Raw genomic sequence first — 15,856 nt, 5'->3', positions numbered from 1 at the left:
TTAAAAAGTGGAACTTGGTAAAGATCACCCTAATAGAAAAACAAATAAAAATCGGTCTTTTATTGAGATTAGATTGGAGCACATTCATTTTTTTCACATATTTTTCATGGATTGTGTTTTTTTCATTCTGATTTTGGTTGCATTTTCCGACATCATAGTTTGTTTGATTGTCACCATTATTGAAGTTATGATTTAATGATTATGATTTATTCAAAACTTTAATAATGGTGACAATCATTGCAACCAATAATGTCGGAAAAAATCAGTTAAAATCTGGAATAAGAAATACTCTTCATTAAAAAAAGGTTTTTTTAAAAATTCACTTGTTTATTGGGTTGATTCCTGAGTTTCTTAGTTTTTGTGTACATTCCCAAATAAAATGTATGTACACTCTTTCATGTTAAAACTTTTAACTTTGTAATGTTGAAATTTGGCCCCTAGAAAAATTCAATCAATCATGTATTAATCATAAAAAAATGCAATTTGAAGAAAATTAATGGTCTTTATTGAAAAGCGTTTTGAAATCCATTTTCCACACCAGCAATTCCATTTACCTGTGTCCATTTTAAGTAGCCTTTTTTACACTCCCTCATCAACATGTCACACAATGTTTTATTAATCGCGCTTTTCCACGTGTCAGGATGGTAAAAGCCCAAATTGGCAAGAATTACGTAATTAAATTTCGCACTTGCTTTTATGTCGTCGGGGCTTGCCCGTGCGTTAATTTTCACTGTTTCGATTGTTTTTCCTTTCCCACTTGTTGACGAAAAAAAAGTAATGAAAAAAATTATGTGAAAATCGTTAAAAGTGGGGTGGAAATGCCCAGTAATAATCATTATCATCGTAGGACGTGAAATAAAACCACCAAACAGGAACAAATTCGTAACAGTTGCTCTCGCATCGTTTTGTTTTATTTCGAGTAGCAAAAATGATAATTATATTTCCCCACACTCCCTCTTACTTTCCCAAACCAGTAGCCATCATCTAATGGTTTTGTATGGTGTGAAATTTCCTCCACCCCCCAGTTTGGTGGGAAAAAGTGCCCGCAGCAAACCGGAAGCAAAATGTTTTTATTTGGCGGTGTGAAAGTGCCCGAAAATTACCATTTTATTGTTATCATTTTTGCTGCTCTCGAGGATGCTGATTCTATCCACAGAAAAGAAGACTTGCTTTTTTTTTGTTTTCTTACCATGTTCAAATTTCTTTTGTTCAGTCATTATTTGAAATTTTTGGACATTTTTATTTTCATACCAAATTTTCAGTCTAAATTTCACGACGCAAACAAAAGAGGGAAACATTTCGTTTTTCGCAATTTTCAGAACATTATGCTCACATGAAGTTGTTTATTTTAAATCCTTTTTATCCTCGTTGAAACGATTTGCATAAAAATGTCTGACTCTTTTTTTTCGTTTCTGTTAAGCTGAAAACATTCGAAACTTTTTAAAGTCCACATTTCTAGTCAAAATTCACCACCACAGAATAATATTTTCGTATATTTTCAGCTTTAAAAATAAAAAAGAAAATCAACTCGAAAAGTGTTCATGTTAGCTTTTTTCTTTTTCCCCACGATAAAAAGCCCAATTTTCAGTGCGACAGTCACTTTTTCGGGCAGACACACTTAAGAGGGGGGTCTGAAATGTGAAAAGTTGACTGGTTTCGGGCTGTTTGCTGGCTCCGCAAGTGGAACCGAAAAATGGTACACTTGAGATCGGGGCTGAGTTTGTTTGGTTTTTGGTTTATCTCGAGATGATCTTATCGCAGTTGCGGGGATCTCTGCCTGGGAGTGTGGATGCGTGACGGGAAATTTAAAAGGCTGATTAGCGGACATGTTTGACATTTTGAGGGTTTGAGGGTGAGTTGAGGTTTTTATTGAGGCACTTTAATGTTTGTTGGAGATGGTTGATGCAGGGTTGCCAGGTTCCAGATAACTTTGGGAAAGCCAAGCGTTAACCAAAGATTATCCATTCTCTGTTCCAGATTTTGACGGATTTTTAATTTTCTGGTAAATGAGCAATTCTCTACGAAATCGGTCTTTTTTCTTAAATTTTAATTTTTGTATTTTTTAATCCGACTGAAACTTTTTTGGTGCCTTCGGTATGCCCAAAGAAGCCATTTTGCATCATTAGTTTGTCCATATAATTTTTCATACAAATTTGGCAGCTGGCCATACAAAAATGATGTATGAAAATTAAAAAATCTGTATCTTTTGAAGGAATTTTTTGATCGATTTGGTGTCTTCGGCAAAGTTGTAGGTATGGATACGGACTACACTGGAAAAAAATGATACACGGTAAAAAAAATTGGTGATTTTTTATTTAACTTTTTGTCACTAAAACTTGATTTGCAAAAAAACACTATTTTTAATTTATTTTTTTATTTTTTGATATGTTTTAGAGGACATCAAATGCCAACTTTTCAGAAATTTCCAGGTTGTGCAAAAAATCTTTGAGCGAGTTATGAATTTTTGAATCAATACTGATTTTTTCAAAAAATCGAAAAATTGGTCGCAAAAATTTTTCAACTTAATTTTTCGATGTAAAATCAAATTTGCAATCAAAAAGTACTTGAGTGAAATTTTGATAAAGTGCACCGTTTTCAAGTTAAATCCATTTTTAGGTGACTTTTTTGAAAATAGTCACAGTTTTTCATTTTTTTAAATAAGTGCACATGTTTGCCCACTTTTGAAAAAAAATATTTTTGAAAGGCTGAGAAAATTCTCTATATTTAGCTTTTTTGAACTTTGTTGATACGACCCTTAGTTGCTGAGATATTGCCATGCAAAGGTTTAAAAACAGGAAAATTGATGTTTTCTAAGTCTCACCCAAACAACCCACCATTTTCTAATTTCGATATCTCAGCAACTTATGGTCCGATTTTCAATGTTAAAATATGAAACATTCGTGAAATTTTCCGATCTTTTCGAAAAAAAAACATTTAAAAAAATTTAAACCAAGACTAACATTTCAAAAGGGCCAAACAATCAATATTACGCCCTTTTAAAATGTTAGTCTTGGTTTAAATTTTTTTAAATGTTTTTTTTTCGAAAAGATCGGAAAATTTCACGAATGTTTCAAATATTATCATTGAAAATCGGACCATAAGTTGCTGAGATATCGAAATTAGAAAATGGTGTGTTGTTTGGGTGAGACCTTTGCATGGCAATTTTCCTGTTTTTAAACCTTTGCATGGCAATATCTCAGCAACTAAGGGTCGTATCAACAAAGTTCAAAAATGCAAAATATAGAGAATTTTCTCAGCTTTTCAAAAATATTTTTTTCAAAAGTGGGCAAACATGTGCACTAAATTTAAAAAATGTAAAACTGCGACTATTTTCAAAAAAGTCACCTAAAAATGGATTTAACTTGAAAACGGTGCACTTTATCAAAATTTCACTCAAGTACTTTTTGATTGCAAATTTGATTTTACATCGAAAAATTAAGTTGAAAAATTTTTGCGACCAATTTTTCGATTTTTGAGAAAATCAGTATTGATTCAAAAATTCATAACTCGCTCAAAGATTTTTTGCACAACCTGGAAATTTCTGAAAAGTTTGCATTTAATGTCCTCTAAAAAATATCAAAAATTAAAAAAAATTAAACATAGTGTTTTTTTTTTAAATTAAGTTTTAGTGACAAAAAGTTAAATGAAAAATCACCAAAAATTGTTTTACCTTGTATCAAGACACCAAATCGATCAAAAAATTCCTTCAAAAGATACAGATTTTTTAATTTTAATTCATCATTTTTGTATGGCCAGCTGCCAAATTTGTATGGAAAATTATATGGACAAACTAATGATGCAAAATGGCTTCTTTGGGCATACCGAAGGCACCAAAAAAGTTTCAGTCGGATTAAAAAATACAAAAAAAAATCGAATGACCGAAATCTGAGAGAACTGCCCAAATATTTAATTAAATTTAAGATTAAATATTTACTTTTGATTTAGTTCATAACTTCCCTCCGCTACAGAAATTTTTTTGTAAAATTTGTAGATTTTTGTCTGTCAGATTTTTCCAGATTTTATATCAGTAATCGACTTCCTTGTGATACCTGACTCGATTAGTTAGGCAAAAAAAACTTAGGTAATTTTGAGCCAAATCGATTAAGGTTTAAGGGTCGCTTAGAGCGTTAAAGCTGGTGAAAAAAAACTGTTCATGCAAAAACGTCTATAAATCGCTAATAACTCATCAGAGTTAATTCGGATCGTTTTGCGGTCTTCAGCAAAGTTTTTTGTGTAGCAACTTTACGTAAGAATCTCAGGAATTGGCGCATTGTATTTGTATTTTAAATCGAATTTAACCCGTAAAAAGGCATTTTTTCACAAAAGAAATTTTTGAGGAATTCCAGGGATTCCGGGAAATTTTTGAAACAGAAATAAAATCTACGTTTTCATTATATTTGATATATTTTTCAAGCTTTTAATCAAAGAATGACCTCAATACTGGTAATTGATGATAATCTACACTTCAATCTAAACAAGGACAGCAAATTAAGATAGATTAAAATGCTTTGAAAAAACAATTAAATAAAATTTCTTATTAATTTATTTCTTATTAATTTATTTCTTTTACATGTTATATGATGTACCTACAAAAGCCAAAAAAAATCGTAAAAATTGTCTATAAAAAAAACAAGAAACGCAAACAAATAGAATGATAACTGCCAATGTAATTTTTTTGATAAGTTTAGAATTTCATGTTTAAAATTTACAAATTACCTTTAAATCACTACTGCCAACTGGGTGAAATCGGGACTACACGGATAGACATCCTGTATGCAAATTCAGAAGCTCTATGTTTTTGAATTCGATATCATTGAAATGTATCTGATTGATCGTAGTAATCGGTGCGTGCGGTCGCGAAAAAACTTTGCTTCGTCATATTTTGTTCGATTTTCGTATTTAAAAAAAGTTTCATAAAAATGTTTGGTGATGACCCTGAAATGGATCTATATCTAAAAGAATCTGGACATTGAATTTTAAATCGCGTTGGATCAGTTTTGTTGATAGAGAAATTTGGAGTCAATTTTGGAGTACCATCGGAACATTGAAGTTACGAGTGACGAAACCCAATTGATCGACCAGCACTCGAGATGGACATTTATCTCAAGGAATTGGATCCTGTTTGCAAGTTGGCAAGAGCGCGCTAAGAAGGTTAACGGAAGTTTCGCTGAATCGTTCGATTGCGGAGAAATCGGTGAATGAATCGAAGAATTTAGCTGAAGAAGTACACACATTTGCTGTGCAGATCAAAATGATTTCAGGTCATGAGGAGTTGGGACTGGTTCTACAAGAAATGCAAGCCATTATCGAGGAATTTGGTGAGATCATTCCATTTTATATATATCTTAGCTGATGTCTTTGTGAGTTGCTTTGGAGAATTTGAGCGGTGCGCGTCGCGGTCATCACGCCGGATTTTCGTTGCCATTTCCGTCTTTGTTTTCCCCCCGATTGTGTGTATTTCGACCCGGACGATTTCGCGATGTTTGACAGTTGCTTTGGAGAATTTGAACGGTGCGCGTCGCAGTCATCACGCCGGATTTTCGTTGCCGTTTCCGTCTTTGTTTTCCCCCCGATTGTGTGTATTTCGACCCGGACGATTTCGCGATGTTTGACAGTTGCTTTGGAGAATTTGAACGGTGCGCGTCGCGGTCATCACGCCGGATTTTCGTTGCCGTTTCCGTCTTTGTTTTCCCCCCGATTGTTTGTGTTTTTCGGTCCGGGCGGTTTCGCGTTTTCGCATTTTATTTGGTTTTATCTTTCCACAGCCGGCTGTCTAAGATTGAATCATTTATGCTAAACTCAACACCAAATAACCGGGAATAATCTCATCCGCATCCTCCGACTGTTTGCCTTGAGAATGCATAATACATCACATCATTAAACAAAATTTATTGATTATTGGGTCGCATCATCATCCTCTATGATGAATCCTGGCCATTACCCTTTCCCACTAACAAAATCCCAAGTAGAAGTAGTTTTCCGGCACACGTGGGGGTGTGGATATCGTATAGAACCCACCCTTTGTAGCAACCTGTGCTAACTAACATTCCCGTCCCAATCCCCCCGAGATCTACAAACTGACATGGCGGGCGCCGTTGGTGGCCAATGACTGTTACCTATTTGCTTCAGATCTAGTTTTAATGATCTTGATGTTTTATCTTTTCAACGCATTCATACATGCTGTTGATAAGGGAAACACCATTAGATCGTTTAAGCGTATGGTCAGTTGTATTGATAGGAGATTACGGTCCTGTTCAGCAACGGAGAAGGACAACCATGGGTGGTCTCTCATGCTCATGCTCTCATGCTCATGCTCGATATCATTGAAATGTATGTATGTATGTATGATCCCCATACCCGCAGGCAACTTGGTCCTGGAACACATGTGAGCGCTAGGTGAACAATTCGATCATCTTTTACTCCGTAATCTGTACACCCACGTGCATAAGTTTTTTTGCACGAATTTTAATGCTACAAATTCCGGCGCATAGATCAAAATGGTTTCCCTCTTCCCTCCCCAAGCGCCGGAAATTTGTAGCGGGTGTAGGGACACTTTGCATAGACGCCCTTGTCCCCATCACGTCACTGAGGGTATGGAGCGACGAGAAATTAATAAGCATGTCCCCTCAGTCGAACCTTCATTAGAGAAGCAGGCAATCCACAACTCACAGCGAACGACCAAGGGAACACCCTACCGCGTATATAGTAAGGTTGGCGTGGTTGTCTTCAATGAATTGTCAATATGTGTGTGTAAATGAACGTGTTTTCTGTATTAAAAAGGAAAGGTCTCACCAAGCAACAGAGTCTTCGTAACCAGATGAGCTTCGTAATTTGTATCTTGACGGATTCATTCTTGAGTTCGGCCTCTCCGTCGTCGGTTTCTAGGTAATTTCCAACCGTTTCTTCGAGATGATCTTCAGCTCAAGAGGTTTCGCACATTGGCCAGCTCCCGCAAGTCCTCTTTAGGTCAGAATTTGATGGCTATCAGCTGCCAGCTCCTCCAACACGTTTGGATTTTTCACTTCCACTTCCGGCGCAGACGAAACAATTTCTTTCATTTTCACCGGGTACGCAGATAGTTTCGGCAAGACTTTCGTGTATTCACAAACTGTTCAAAATATATTTAAAGAAAACTTTACATTTGCTTCAAACTTTGAAAAAAATTAAAACTCCATTGAAATGACAGGAGCAAAAAATTTGCGTCCGACCCGCCGCGCAGCCTACTTCGATCTCAAGCTCGATATCATTGAAATGTATCTAAAATCAACAACATTTTTCTCGATTTTGGAAAAATTTTCAGCGAAATCGAAAACAAATTTTGATGTTTTTAGAAACATTTCATTGTTTTAAAATTCAAAATAGAGTTACCTGGTTCGCTTACAGGATTTCTATCCGTATACAGTCTGAATAGGTACAGGAGATTTTAGAGCAATAAATTTGGAAATCGGTGTACGAAATGTTTTGTTCCGATCCTGTTTTAACCGAAATAAATAAAAATCAAATCAAAACATTTGGCTTAAACAGCTGTCTTAATTCGTTACTATTGCCCTAATTTGCCCCAGATGCCGGTGATTTATGAATAATAATTAATTTTTTTTAGTGTAAAATCAAAAATATACTCAACCAAATCTGTATTTACATACCAAAATTTGTTTTTTTTTTCATTTTCAGGAATTCCCGGGACAAAATATAAAAAAAAATCAGGGAATTCTTTTTTGGCCAAACTGGATTTTTTTTAAATTGTTTTGGGAAAATAATCAAAAACTACACATTTTGTTACCAAAAAAACAACTCTATGATATGTTCCACGTGCCTACATGAAACAGTGTTATAAATCAGTTTGAATTATCATACATAATAATTAAGGTTAATTTAACTGAACTTTGCTACTGTGACTAATCAATATCAAATTCAATTGATCGTTAAAAAAACATTAAATTCAAAATGTCTAAACAAAACATAAAGCTCAATTTATTCCCAGTCACGATTTATCCTTCCATCTCTGAGTGGCAACTCGACCCAGTGGTTGCACGCCATACACTATATTAAAATGTGTACATTTCAATCAAATGCAATCATAATAATGTTTTCCCTTCGTGCACGATCCCTGGAGACACAAACTGCACTGCAACTGCTCAGCCCACCCACCACGATATGCAAGAATGCTTAATAATTGAGAACTTGCCGCTACGCCATAAACCAACGGAACGAAGTTCGCTATTAAAGGGACAACATTGTAGTCTTCCTCTATATCGTAGATCGGTGGATGAAAATTGCAAAACTTCCGTCATCCGGCAGCTTAAACTTCACCACAAGCTCGTTAAATATAATATAAGCTACTCCGCCTTCCCCCCAAAAAGTATGGCGGAATCTTGAAAGAAACCCTTCCTTTTTCGACGAAAAACCCCAGAAAAAAAATCCGACAGACAGACTGAGACCGTGACCGTGAAAAGCCAACGGAAATGGCCGCGAAAAAAAACGAGAATAGGGGGCGCACAGTCCGTTAGACATTGTGAAAGGACTACTCTACCATCCTTCTGAAAGGGAGTGATTCATTGATTTTTCTTTCCTTGTTGAAGACCCCAGGGGGTTGATTCTCGAGCTCCATCAAAACATCAACAACAAAACAGGCACAGTGAAAAAGGAGGAAAAGTGGAGCGTTATGGGGCTTATTTCAAAATTACAACGCACACACACACACAAAGAGGCCCCTCCCCCCCATTTCCGGTCCAATGGCTATATTGCTGTTGTGGTTTTACATTAGCGTTTCCGGATGTTCGCGTCAGACTGACGACGGCACCAGGATTAAATCTGCCCGATAAATTTGCTGAAATTCAACGTGTTGATTGAATTTTCACTCCAATTTAGTAGCAGCGAGCAACATACTTGCAGGCGCTATTTGCGAGCCTCATTGCGCCGAAAGGTAGGCAATCAAAGCAGCTCCAATACAAACGTGGCTTTAATTTAGACACATTTGGGCAATTTCGTAACGCGCCAACGCAAATATCATTTGGCGCCGTCGTCGGACGGTCGCCAACGGTGACCGGAAATTGTGGCAGGTCCAGCGCCGTCGTTATGGATGGCTTCCGGACGGGAATTGGTGAGACCGCAGAGTGCGAGAGACGGGCCGAAAAAAGGCGCTACGATAAAGCTCTCGCTTTTTTGCGGGGAAGTTTTTTTGCTGGTGATTTCTTTCTCGATGACAAAGCTACTTTTTATACACATACACAATGTTTTTGAGGATGTGCGAGATTTATCAGGTTGATTTTTTTCTTGTTAAATAATGTGATTAGGGGAATGTGTTTAAGAATATGTATTTTCAAAGGAATTAACGGAAAAATCAAGCCCAATTTTTTTAGACAGTTTAAAATCAAAAACACCTGCGCCAACTCCAGGTAGACGACTTCTTCACCTTGAATGACCTAATGACCTAACTTAATCCTCAGTCTCATCTTAAGAAAAGCGTGATCAAACATTTCTCTTCTCGAAAAATACCGATCGGCTGGGATTAAACAAAGGTCAACTTGCGTGAGAGGCAACCACTACAACAACAACCTCGGCTTTTTATACATTTATTTTTTGCTAAATAACTTATAAATATAGCTTATTTGATCAAATTTAGACCGTCGCAAATATTTTTCAAAGTTTAAATTTTAGAAAATTTTACGGTTGGAAGTTTGACTTGATTTATGTGACTTTACCAATGTTTAAAAAAATGTAATTTTTTAGGGGTCAACATTGGCTGTGTTTTTAACAAACATTTCCTATATTTTCAGTAAAAAGAAGTATGCAGTAATTTTTCTAGTGTCCCAGACTATGCCTCTACGCATTGTTTTACAATTTAAATGATGACGGTGCCATTCTATAGCAGAAAATGTGAAAAAAGGCAAAAAATTTAAAATGTGACTTAAAAACGTGAAAAAATTAGATAGGCAAAATGTATTTATGCAGCAGTTCCATATGAAAGTTAAAGAAAAAAAATAAAGGTGCTTCGATTTAGCTCAAATTTTTTCGGGGGGTTCTTTGGACAAAATAATTAGACCCGTATTTTTTTGTTTGGCCGTTAGGGTGGCCTACGCCGTGTTAGGGTGGTCCGAAAAATTGCCATTTGCGTCGATTTTCACACAAAAAAATTCGTGATTGAAACACGCAACTTTTGGTACCCAAACATGTATAGGTCACCCCTGGAATTTTCGAGTTATCGCAGTTTTAGGGAAAAACCTGATTTTTTTTGCCGGTTTCGTCAATTTCCCGTTTTTGCGCGCGGCGCGTCGAAAAACCAGGATTTTATTTTCAAAAACTCATATCTCTGAATCCTGTTAATGAACCTCGCCCAATTTTTTATATGTAATGAAAAATTGTCCGAGGAATCCGTTAAAAATATTTTCAGATATAGGCTCTTTGGTCCAGACAACGTCAAAACGGCATTTGATGTTTTCACAAGACTTTTTCAAATGTTAGGCTAGATTTTTGAAACTCCACATTATTTTTTCTTGGAAGTCAAACTTATCATCTTTCATTTGAGTCCAAGACAGCTAAAATCGGTTGAAATGGTGCGAAGTTATGATTTTTTGAAAAAAGTGGTTTTTGTGAAAATCGACGAAAATGGCAGTTTTTCAGACCACCCTAACACGGCGTAGGCCACCTTAACGGCCAAACAAAAAAATACGGGTCTAATTATTTTGGCCAAGGAACCCCCAGAAAAATGTTAAGCCAAATCGAAGCACCTTTATTTTTTTTTCTTTAACTTTCATATGGAACTGCTGTATATCAAGTGGTAGAAAAGGCCAAATACTTCCAAAAACAAACATAAAATAAGCAAGATAAATGCAAATTAAAATACTAAAAATTAAACAAGAAAAACATAGAACAAGAGGAGTAAAGTTTTTCGTGAAACAAAAGTTGCTCAAAATGACCTCCTGAAAAATAAAAATGTTCGAATAAAAAATTTGGGCAGTAGAGGGTTAATAAACTTTTTTCATCCAAAAGTTGAAACATTGGCTTGTCAAAATATTAAATTTATCTAAACTGTTACTTCAAAATGCAACACCAAAAATTAAAAAAAAAACTTCTCCAAAAATGGAAAATTTATCACATTTAAATCATTAATTATGAGTCATTCTGGCTTCGTCTCGATCCATTTTTCCTTGAAAAATAAACTAAACAAAATATTTTGGTTTGAAGAGAAAACTTAAAATCTCGATTGGATTGAAAAAAAAACAAACATAAGGAGTTAGTCTAAGGCCAACACAAACTTAATTCAAAACTAATTTTATCGTCAAAAAAAATATTTACAAAAATAAAAAATTTAATAAATAATTTACTGTACAGAATGCATTTAATTACGTTATTTTTTCCATTTATAATCAAATAGGACACTTAAAAATGAGACTACAAATCAGAAGAGGACGTTTAAATATGAGAAAAAATATACTCTCATAAACTCTTAGATATAAAATGAATAAGTTTTGAAGTAGCATAATTGTTATCATGACTTAATTTTTTTGTAATATATTTTACTTATACATTTTGAGAATCGCGCTTATAATTTAAATTGAGTTTTTTCTACCTTAGGGTAGGCAAAGGTCAAAAACATTGAATAAAATGTATAATTTGATCAACAATATTAAGCATGGATTTATCTAAACAATTGCTATTTTGTTAAAACCTCAAAAATGCAGTAAAATCAATTCAATTTTAAAAGAATCGAGTTGCCTTTTCCAAAGTAATAAAGACTGAAACATCAGTGTAGCAAAAACAAATCTCTTTTATCTATTAAATCGATATTTTTAAATGAAACCCCATTAAAACATTCTCCAGAGTTGACATTGAGTCTGAGGGGTAAGATTGGGTCGTACAAATATGCTGAAATTTGTATGACCCAATGTCACCCCTGATGACGGTAATTGTTTTATGAAATCTTGATAATTTTATAACTAAATTTATGCAACTGAAGAAAATCAATCTAAATAAATCACCATTTTTTGAAAGTAATATATTTTCAAATTGATATAATCTTGACATTTTGATTTGAAAGGTTTTATCACAGATAGAGTATTAATAAATAAATAATGATGTTTTAATGAAATATTTTTTTTTTAAATACGTTAATTACGTTTAACGGTACACATCAACCAGAGCTTTTGCACCCAGATTTTTTTACAGACATTTTAGTATCTTCAAAACTACGGGAACTATCCATATCATTTTTTATTAATCCCCTAAGCTACTATTTCCATAAAGATTTAAAACAAAATTTGTGAATTTTTATAATCAAATTATTTCAGGATTTAATCCGTAAGTTCAACAGTTTTGGAATAAGAAGACAACAACTTTTTCGGTTGCTGTGTACCCTTAAGATAAATTTTCACAGTTGTAACAAAAGTGTATTTATTTTTTATCATCATATTATATTTTAATAGTAAATTAACTCTAATAGTTCATAAAATTTGATTTCTGGATGGAAGGTAAAATCCACATAGGTGGATTTAGTTAGTATTTCCCCATAAAATAAGCTACTTTTGACATAAAAAACATGAATACTAGAACGACGCGAGGATCGACAAAAGATGTGTAAACTGTGTTCATGAATTAAATATCATATTGTCAATATTTGGTCTTAGCGTAACTGTAAAATCATGTCTTAAGCATTCTGTGATGCTTCTGCCCCATTTTCAATTTAGTTGTTTTTATTTCACCCCTTCCTCGATTTTGACCATAGTTGAGAGACAATAACTTGAAGTAAAATTAAAAATGGCTCATATTTTTTTTAAATTAAATTTCTGTAAATAAAAAAAAACAAATATTCTTACAAAAAAATACTACAACAAAACTCCTTTAATTTAAAATAAAACAAACTACTAAAACACTTTTTTTCTATTATGGTATATTTATGGAATATGAACAAATAAATATTGAGAAACAAATATTTTGAAAAAATAAACTTAAAATTTGTAGAAGGTAGAATACAAACCTTTTTATCTGCTCACTCTATCGAGCCAAAGTGACCAACGGTTGTTATATCCTTAATGTTTTAATATTTGATTTCGAGTACGAATCATTAAGACATTTACACATTTTGAGAACCACTCACTTTTAATTTTTCTGCACAATTTTGCGTTTAATTCACAATTATCTTATTTGAACAACTTATGTGTTAATATTATCATAATTTTATATTTCTAGCTTATTATTCATCCAGCATAATATTCACAACTTTTCACTGAATTCAACATTATTTCTGATCAGTATGGTCTTAAACTTCCCAAATTTGTTTATGTAATTTTCACCAAATTTAACGGCTTTCTTCCGAACACACCTGCCAGCGCCAAACGCACAAACACAAACTCTCCGGCAGAGCCAGACTGAAACACACCACCACCGCAGTTTGGCTACGAACCGACCGAGACGCGTGCTGGAACGTTACTGAAACCGCCTTACTGGAACCGTCTTCCGGTGGACGGTGATAAAAGACTGATACCGCGCGACTAGTGTCCCGTTGCGTGAACGAGTACTAAAACATCACTCTCGCACGTTGTACTAAAAGTGAGTTTTCCACGCGCGAGAGAAAATTCGTGAAATGAGAGAGCGAGCGTGAGTTCGTGAATCAAAACAAAACACTCAACAAGTGGCCGTCTGGGTCTTGAATCTTGGCCAACCGCCCACGCGTGACACGTGCTAGCGCAGCTGGGATGGGCCGCTCTCGGAGAGAGTGATGAGAGTGAAATTTGCGAAGATGAATGTGATTGAGAGTGAGTTACGCGCATCCCGAAGTTGGCGGGAAGACAGAAATTGGGAATAAAAACGTCTCTCTCATTATCGGTAGGGTATTCTGCAAGTTGAAACATTAGAGAAAACGACGAGGGTCGGCGAAAAAGATAATTGTGGGCTTGGGAAAAGGGCTCCCGTAATTAGCACATCGATTAGAACCTGAGATATCTGAAAAGATCAACAGTTTTGTAGGAGAAAACAAACAGAAACAAATTAAGCACAAGTTACGCATACCCGGGCAGACGGTAATAACAAAATTCATACCATTTCAATAACAAATACTGTTAAAATAACAAAAAGTGTTATGGAATATTCTTGCAAAATCCATTTTTGCATAAGAGTTTAATAACAGTTTATGTTATCATAACAAAATTTGTTATTGGTCTGATATTGGTTGAAAGCCAAAACAACTTTGGAATAAAATTTTTTGTTATGGAAGAATACCGCCAACTGTTATTGGGATGATCGGATTAGTTGTTAAAATAACAAAAAATAATAACAAAGATTTGTTCGAAGAATAACTAAAAATGTTATTAGTCTGTTTTTACAATAACAATCCAATAACAAAAAAATCATAACGGCCAATAACAAAACTTGTTATAAATAACCCCTAGTAGTAATTTCAAATATCAAAAAATGTTATTCCCACGTTATTTCCGTCTGCTCGGGTAGAGTCATACCTATTAAAATCACAGTAACAAAGTTGGGAAATACAAAATGACAAAAAATAAAATGTATTAAATTACACGTAGCAAATAGGTTCGAGAACACTCAACTAAAAAAGCAGCATAGTGTTTTGTTTGATTTTTTTTTTTTTCAACGGTCCATAAACTAATCTTCCTGATTCATCAAATTACTGAAACCCCTATCTTTACTTGAGAGAAACTGATCAGACGTTTTAGTAACCAGAGTTGATAATTTTTCTGAAATTTTCCTCATCTCAGTTCGTAAATGTCACAATTTGATAAAATATGAAATTTTTATCTTATCTTATCTTATCTTATCTTATCTTATCTTATCTTATCTTATCTTATCTTATCTTATCTTATCTTATCTTATCTTATCTTATCTTATCTTATCTTATCTTATCTTATCTTATCTTATCTTATCTTATCTTATCTTATCTTATCTTATCTTATCTTATCTTATCTTATCTTATCTTATCTTATCTTATCTTATCTTATCTTATCTTATCTTATCTTATCTTATCTTATCTTATCTTATCTTATCTTATCTTATCTTATCTTATCTTATCTTATCTTATCTTATCTTATCTTCTCTTATCTTATCTTATCTTATCTTATCTTATCTTATCTTATCTTATCTTATCTTATCTTATCTTATCTTATCTTATCTTATCTTATCTTATCTTATCTTATCTTATCTTATCTTATCTTATCTTATCTTATCTTATCTTATCTTATCTTATCTTATCTTATCTTATCTTATCTTATCTTATCTTATCTTATCTTATCTTATCTTATCTTATCTTATCTTATCTTATCTTATCTTATCTTATCTTATCTTATCTTATCTTATCTTATCTTATCTTATCTTATCTTATCTTATCTTATCTTATCTTATCTTATCTTATCTTATCTTATCTTATCTTATCTTATCTTATCTTATCTTATCTTATCTTATCTTATCTTATCTTATCTTATCTTATCTTATCTTATCTTATCTTATCTTATCTTATCTTATCTTATCTTATCTTATCTTATCTTATCTTATCTTATCTTATCTTATCTTATCTTATCTTATCTAATCTAATCCAATCTAATCTAATCTAATCTTATCTTATCTAATCTAATCTAATCTAATCTTATCTAATCTTATCTAATCTTTCTTATCTTATCTTATCTTATCTTATCTTATCGTCTCTTATCTGCTCTTATCTTATCTTATCTTATCTTATCTTATCTTATCTTATCTTATCTTATCTTATCTTATCTTATCTTATCTTATCTTATCTTATCTTATCTTATCTTATCTTATCTTATCTTATCTTATCTTATCTTATCTTATCTTATCTTATCTTATCTTATCTTATCTTATCTTATCTTATCTTATCTTCCCGCATAAA

At 33.5% G+C, this 15,856-nt stretch overlaps 1 protein-coding gene across 1 annotated transcript in view; it reads right to left on the bottom strand.

The window, feature by feature from the left end:
- Positions 1–13,395, bottom strand: part of LOC120430333 (prolactin-releasing peptide receptor) — a 91,606-nt gene extending 78,211 nt beyond the window's left edge. Inside the window, exon 1 of the mRNA XM_052707978.1 lies at positions 12,974–13,395. The gene's annotated coding sequence lies outside the window, so the exon portion shown is untranslated. The remainder of the gene's footprint in view (positions 1–12,973) is intronic.
- Between the last annotated feature and the right edge of the window lie 2,461 nt (positions 13,396–15,856).

Source organism: Culex pipiens, chromosome 2, assembly GCF_016801865.2.
Source record: "Culex pipiens pallens isolate TS chromosome 2, TS_CPP_V2, whole genome shotgun sequence".
Taxonomy (NCBI): Eukaryota; Metazoa; Arthropoda; class Insecta; order Diptera; family Culicidae; genus Culex; species Culex pipiens.
The sequence above is the reverse complement of the archived record's forward strand: the minus strand, read 5'-3'. Positions and strand labels throughout refer to the sequence as shown.